The sequence below is a fragment of the Alosa pseudoharengus genome, unplaced genomic scaffold (genome assembly GCF_046254945.1).
Source record: "Alosa pseudoharengus isolate Yale_2024_CS ecotype anadromous, Long Island Sound unplaced genomic scaffold, YU_APseudo_1.1 YU_APseudo_1.1_scf_18, whole genome shotgun sequence".
Taxonomy (NCBI): Eukaryota; Metazoa; Chordata; class Actinopteri; order Clupeiformes; family Clupeidae; genus Alosa; species Alosa pseudoharengus.
In genome coordinates, this window is record NW_027468650.1 from 27,068,845 (window position 1) to 27,075,464 (window position 6,620).

The 6,620-nt window shown below is 41.6% G+C and overlaps 1 protein-coding gene across 1 annotated transcript in view; it reads left to right on the plus strand.

Moving 5' to 3' along the window:
• Positions 1 to 75, plus strand: part of bcl2a (BCL2 apoptosis regulator a) — a 63,849-nt gene extending 63,774 nt beyond the window's left edge. Inside the window, exon 2 of the mRNA XM_076290799.1 lies at positions 1 to 75. This exon is cut by the window's left edge and continues 1,460 nt beyond it. The gene's annotated coding sequence lies outside the window, so the exon portion shown is untranslated.
• Positions 76 to 6,620: the final 6,545 nt, after the last annotated feature.

Below are 6,620 nucleotides of genomic sequence, written 5' to 3' on the forward strand. Positions count from 1 at the left end.
GAGTGGAGCCTCCATAAGTGTGCAGTGCTGAGCAATGTCAAGTCAAGCTTGGGAAATAATGCAAGTGATTGTCTATGTGTGAGAATGTGTGTGTTCTTTACCAAGAAGTCTAACCCCTTCAGCCAGGTGCTGGTCCATTTATATTTAGGTGTGTTTAATGGATAGGCCAAATAAGAGTATCTTTTAATGACCTGCATTGAGCTGCAGAAAAAGGCTGCGTGTGTGTGTGTGTTATAAGATGGGGTTATCAGTGATGGTCTGGCATGCTTTAAAGGGCACACAGGTGTGTGTGAGGGGAATATTAGCAGGTGCTCTGCCTCTCGCTGTCTCTATTGTCATTTACACACACACACACACACACACACACACACACACACACACACACACACACACACACACACACAGTGTAGCAAAAAGAGGGATATGCTAGGCTGCAGAGAAACCCAATCTATCCACTAGTGCTTCCACTATGCGAGTAGGGAAGCATCGATCCCCATCCCCCTCCCCCCCCAAAACACACACACACACACGCACACACACAAAGCAGACCACAGGGAGGGTCTGCTTCCGAGGAGCGGAAATGGGATGAACCCCCACCCCAGCCCCCATCTGTGCCTCTGTAAGGTTGCGGTGCCCAGGAAGCTTTAGTGACAGGATCACTTCTACTCCTTTTTGTCGTTTTGTCATCCCCAACGTGTCTTTAAGAGCCCCCACTTCCATCACGTCAGCATCAAGCTCCCCGTCCCCTTCACAGACGAATGCTCATTAGCGTAGGACTCTAGATCTGCTTGTCCCCAGGATGACCATTCTCCCATGGAGTTGAGCTCTTGTGTGCTCAGTTATGGGATCTTTCATTTTCTCCCAGCTTCTGTCATCCATGGAATTGTTTCATTCAGTTATTTATAGGAGTGCTGGACATTCACACTCACACACAAACATTGGGTCCTATCATACACCCGGCGCCAAGTGCAATGGAAGGCTTGTTGTTGTTTTTCGCCACGCGCTCCACTTTAACTGAACACTGCACCCACGGGTGTGTTGATTAACGAAATAGGTGTGGTCTGGCGCATGGCCAGGTGTTTCAGATGGCTAAAATAGAGCCAATGGAGTGTTTGCCACATGAATGTTCATTGGTTGACAGAAGCTGATCAGATCAAAAAAAAAAAAGAAAAAGAAAAAAAAGTACATATATGCTTGCTTATTTATCATTCACCTGTATTTAGTTTATACTATTTTATTTGTATCTCTACACAACAGGTTGTATACTAGGCTCACAAAATGTGATGTCCCTGTCGGGTAGCGAGATTGTACAAAAATGGTCCACAAATGAATCATTTCAGCGTGATTGTGTTGTACAGGCTTTTGCATACTCACTGCCACATTTCAGCATACTTGCATTGGGCGGCCTTGCATACTCACTGCCACAACAGCCCCACTGCCCAGAGGTGGAAAGTAACGAAATACATTTACTCACGTTACTGTACTGAGTAGTTTTTCTGTGTATTTTGTATTTTTTAAGTAGTTTATAAAATCGGTATTTTAAATTTTACTTGATTACTTTTTGAGTGAAGTATTGTACTTCGCTACATCAAAAATCCCATCCGTTACTTGAGTAAAAAAAAAGGTTAAGACTAACGAAAACGGAAAGGGAGAGAAAAAAATCGCACCCTAAACCACTAGCCTAGTGATAATGATCAGCATGTAGCCTACAACTGGGACATGAATCAAGCTGGCGCCATGCAGTCTTTCTGAAAGTGATGGAGACTGGATCACGAGATGCATCAGATTAGCCTAACCTATGAAAGTGTATTTTCGCTATTCCAATGGGTTGTCTCAGTTGGTTTTAGCACTAATGATTGCGGAGATATTTAAGCAAACACCATGGGATTTCGTGTTTTGACGTTTGTGCTCACCTTTCTTTGGAAAGAAGTTTATTAGCAGTTGTTTCCCCTCATTTTGATGTCTCTCTTTTTCCTGTTTTGGCCTTTGTTTTTAGTAACCTGACTTGGCTTTCTTGGAGAAAGACATTGCACCAGCAGCAAAACAATTAGCGGTCCACTACTAGCGATGCTCAACTAAATAAACAAAAGATAGACTAGCCTACCTTATGAATCGTGCAGGCGGACTAAACCATTTAGCTCTTTAGCAAGGGAGAGTGAGAGTGACCTTACACAGTTTTCACTATGTTTTGTATACAAAATCCAGTCAGTCAAACTTTAAATTTCGTCTGACATTCATTTTGACATTTAATTTGGAAGTTAAAATATATTGGGGTAAAATAAATATATGGTGGAAATAAGTATTGAACGCTTAATTTTTTTTCCAGTAATTAGCCTGAACTTCCAGTGAGTCTATTCGAAATTTTCACCACACGTTATATTAACACACATATAAAAAATCCAAACATAAGAGTTTTGTGTATTAAGGTGGAATGACACAGGAAAAAAGTATTGAACGTGCCTACTGAAATTTCTTCAATACTTTGTGGAAAAGCCTTTGTTTGTAAAGACAGCTTCAAGACATTTCCTGTATGACAAAACGTATTGGTCGTAGTATCAGGTCTGATTTTGGCCCATTGTTCTAAACAGATTCCAGGGGTCCCTCTTGTGAATCCTGATCTTTAGTTACTTCCAGAACTATTTAATTGAATTGGCTGCCTTCAAGTCTTTCTGGAGCTTTCTCCGAGTGGTCCTTGGCTCTTGGAATTGACTATCCTTCTGACTCCCTGGTCAGAAATATTACGAGGAGATCCTGTGCATGGCTGGTTGATGATGCAGTGATGTTTCTTCCACTTGCAGATAATGGCTCCCATGCTGCTTACTGGAAGATTCTGATGTTTTGAAATGCATCTGTAACCAGTTTCATTGATATGTTTTGCAACAATAAGGTTGCAAAGGTCTTGGGAGAGCTTTTTGCTTTTATCCATCATGAAATGTTTCTTGTGTGACACCTTGGTAATGAAAAACCTTTTTATAGCCCATCAATATGTAGGCTACTAACCAAGCTTATATTAATTTGCACAGATAGAAAGGATAACTACTCTCTATACAGATTCCAGCTCGTTCCTTCCCTTTCCTTGCCTTAGTGCTTTTTCTTAGCGTGTTCAATACTTTTCCCCTGTGTTATTCCACTTCATTACATGACTCTACTTATGGAGTTGTTTGGATTTTTTATGTGTGGATTACCTGAGTTATTACTAATGCCTGGTGAAAATGTTGTGCCCCCTGTATTCCACTTTTCACGGGCCCTCACCTCCATTGGGGCCCTATACTTCCCACTTTCCCCCCCAGTACGACGCCCTTTAATCTGCTGAACCTTCTGCTCGTTTCCAAATATTAAAAAAACTCTCTGCAACTCAATATTGGCCTGCCTGCCTCAGCTGCCTGTGAGGGGCTTTTCAGTTGTGCTGGATTACTGTTCACTGCAAAGCGACCCAAGGATGAGTGCAACTAACTTTAAAAATCAACTACTGCTCAAACTTAAAGGAGAACTCCGGTGATTTTTCACATAGATCTCCATTTCTCAACGTCCTTTTCAGGCAAGTACCTCCACTCGGCGGCCATATTGCAACACTTTTTGGGCACTTATCGTGCATCTATATCAGCAGAAATGCGTGTGCGTAAGGCTTCACGACACCAATCTTGCTCCAGCAGTGAGATCACAACAGATGATTGGCACGATGTCTTCACAGCACACCACATGATTGGCTCAATGTATTTTACAACACACCACATGATTGGCTCAATGTATTCACATGTCGACGTTTTGTCACGGAAGGGTTGTGATATGTGTAGACATATGATGTGTAGACAACTGCCATATTGGCGTTACAAACTAACCCCATGCATTACTATGGAGGATTTTTTGAGTGCTGTATCTCCTCATTAGAAAGTCTCTGGTAAAACTGGTTGTTCTGGTACCCCCCACCCCCCAAAAAAAAAAAAAGTAACTAAGTAACTTTTACTTAAAGTACATTTTAGATGAACTACTTTTTACTTTTACTTTTACATTTTCAGATCGGTATTTTAACTTGTACTTGAGTAATATTTCATCAAGGTATTGGTACTTTTACTTGAGTACAATATTTTCGTACTTTTTCCACCTCTGCCACTGCCACCGCACTCCACTGGGCCAAGCAGCTTGCTACTTGTTTGGTCTCTGGGTTGTTTACTGCTATTGACATAGAATACTGTAATGTAATATAATATGATGTAGCTGTAGATGTCCCTAGACTTTTAAGTTGCTTTAAACTTTAAATGCATTTTATTCATGGGGACTTCTGCTTACAGCTTCTGTGTTTTTGAAATGTCCAGTGAAAATAGCGCAACCCACGCAGCCCAGCTGGCTATGAAGTGAATGTCAGTGTGTTGTGTTGGCCCAGAGGGGTGACTGACCCTTATGGCTGCTACCAGTAGGCCCTCATACACCACAGAGGGCTGGACGGACTGAAATTGCAATTGAATTCTGAAGCTGCTCAAAATGCCCACCCAGAGATTCTGGCCAGGAAGTAAACATGATGCACAGCACTAGGTGGATGAGGGCTGAAAAATCTGATATTTACACAGGATGATGGGGCAGCCGTGGCCTACTGGTTAGCGCTTCGGACTTGTAACCTGAGGGTTGCCGGTTCGAACCCCGACCAGTAGGCACGGCTGAAGTGCCCTTGAGCAAGGCACCTAACCCCTCACTGCTCCCTGAGCGCCGCTGTTGTTGCAGGCAGCTCACTGCGCAGGGATTAGTGTGTGCTTCAACTCACTGTGTGTTCACTGTGTGCTGAGTGTGTTTCACTAATTCACAGATTGGGATAAATGCAGAGACCAAATTTCCTTCACGGGATCAAAAGAGTATATATATGTATACTTATACTTAGGATATGTGGGTTACAACAGATTTTGGTGGCGTGTTACTTTTACCCATAGCGTATACTGTGTGTGTCTGTATAGTGTGGGGTTTAGACAAAAAAGTCTTCAGTTAGGATGCTTTTGTATTGGGCTAGGCTAACAGTATATCTGCCAGACAAATGAATGGCCGCAAATCCTTACAGCGCTGTGTGAAGGTTTGCCTCTGTGTCAGAGTGCCTGGGACTGGGCTTGTATTTGTGCACGATCCAGCAAGTACTGCCATTGAGTGTGTGTTTTTGTGTGTGTACAGTATGTCTGTGTTTGCGTGTGTGTGTGTGTGTGTGTGTGTGTGTGTGTGTGTGTATGTATGTTTGTGTGTGTGTGTGAGAGAGAGAGAGAGAGAGAGAGAGAGAGAGAGAGAGAGAGAGAGAGAGAGAGAGAGAGAGAGAGAGAGAGAGAGAGAGAGAGAGAGAGAGCTATTCAGGCTCCCTGCTGAAGAAACAGCATAGGTGCGAGAGGATTGACTGGTCACCACTTTGAGCTGCAGTCTAGCCATGTCACTGCCTTACCCAGGACAGCAGGACACTGCGCTGTGCAGTGGTGCATTCTAATCACACGAATTTTGTAGAATATTCTTGGAACTGTTTGACTCTTTTCTCAGACATAGAATGTGTATTGTGTTGAGAATGTGGTGAAGGCGCTGGACTATGGTACACTTCAACTCTCCATTCACTGATGTGAAGAATTCTCTGTGTTTGTATGGTGACATTTTGTTTGTGTGTAGGATTTAAGGGTTGCAATGGTAACTGAAGAGAAAAGAGAGCAAAAGAAAGAAAGAAAGAAAGAAAGAAAGAAAGAGAAATAATGGAAGTAAAGGTGATTTAGTCTTGTAGAGCAGACATTTTAACCTGTATATACTAGTTATCTTCATACATTTGAGGGTAAGGAAGTCTCTCACATAATGGTCTCTACTATGTTATGCCTGCTATTATTATTACCTTTTATAAAGGGGGGATTCAATTGGAAACCACTGTAGCAGACCAATACAAAGGTAATAGTTTGAATTAAAATGTGTATAACTGTTCACTGTTGAACTCACCCTTTGCTTTTATTATTAGACAACACCCACAGATCTCTACCTTGTCTTATTTGATTGGACTCATACCGATGTCTCATCTTTAAAGCAAGCACTTCCATGATCATGAAACATGATTTTATTGTTATTTTTTGGCCACTCGTGTACCCCATGTAGCACTTTTAACTGTGACAGTCAAGTCATGCTCTCGGTTAAGGGGAAAAAAACACCAACAAAAAGTAAACGATGTTGGATTTATACTAATTGCCATGCTTATTGATCTGCCACTGTCCTCCTTGAAACAGTGTGCTCTCCTTGAAAAAAAGAACATATGTTTGTTATGTATGCAAACAACATTTTATCGCTTCATGCATAAACAGGCTCTCTACCATTCTTTCTAACTCTATTTCATTGTTTTACCTTCATCGGAGTAAACATTTTATATGCTTGTGTAGCCTATGTATGTATATAACGTGCAGCTCCAAACAATTCTTCCCAAGAGTATTTTTTTTCTTTTGCATTGTGTTTAAGGGCCATTTTAGGCAGCTACTACAAGTATTAACTGCCGAAATGAAAAGACAACACACCATGAACATGTCTTGGAAAGACAAAAAGATCTCAACTGTTTGATGGAAAATTTAACCAGATATTTATGTCTTTGTCTCAGTGAAAAATTATGATTTTGATGTAGCATGACATGGTAG